Source organism: Buceros rhinoceros, unplaced genomic scaffold (assembly GCF_000710305.1).
Source record: "Buceros rhinoceros silvestris isolate BGI_N320 unplaced genomic scaffold, ASM71030v1 scaffold36943, whole genome shotgun sequence".
NCBI classification, from domain to species: domain Eukaryota; kingdom Metazoa; phylum Chordata; class Aves; order Bucerotiformes; family Bucerotidae; genus Buceros; species Buceros rhinoceros.
Genome location: NW_010403652.1, coordinates 12,096 through 12,495, shown reverse-complemented (window position 1 = coordinate 12,495; position 400 = coordinate 12,096). Strand labels below are relative to the sequence as shown.

The 400-nt window shown below is 59.5% G+C and overlaps 1 protein-coding gene across 1 annotated transcript in view; it reads left to right on the top strand.

Annotated features, from left to right (window-relative positions):
• The window catches only part of CNPPD1 (cyclin Pas1/PHO80 domain containing 1), a gene marked incomplete at its 5' end in the record, with an annotated part of 5,639 nt that overhangs the window by 1,540 nt on the left and 3,699 nt on the right, over window positions 1-400 (top strand). The gene's annotated exons all lie outside the window — the stretch shown is intronic.

The following is a 400-nucleotide window of genomic DNA, read 5'->3' as shown; positions in this document are numbered from 1 at the left end:
TCACAGAGGCAGGATGGGGCTGGCTGAGGAGAGAGGTTGAAAAGCGGGTTTGTTCCTTTCTGGAAAGAAAGAACCACAACCAGCCTCAGGGTACAGTGGCTGTGAGATTGGGTCAGTGATCAGCTGCTCTCTGTGCCCTCTAGGGCCAGACGCACTGTCATGGGTTGGGTTTGTGGGCTGAAGAATTAGGCTTCACATCAGGACAGAGCCCGGGGGACCTCATACTTTCCACCGCTCGAGGCATCGCCGCTGGTGCAGTGGCACAAGGGTGGCCAAGCAGGGCAAGAGGGAGCAGCAGCAGCACCAGAGGGTGGGAGCTGCCAGTGCGCGGCTGGAGCTGTGTCTGCCTGGCCATGGATCCTAGCACTGGTGTGGCTTTGATTGGCCCTGGGAGCTCCCT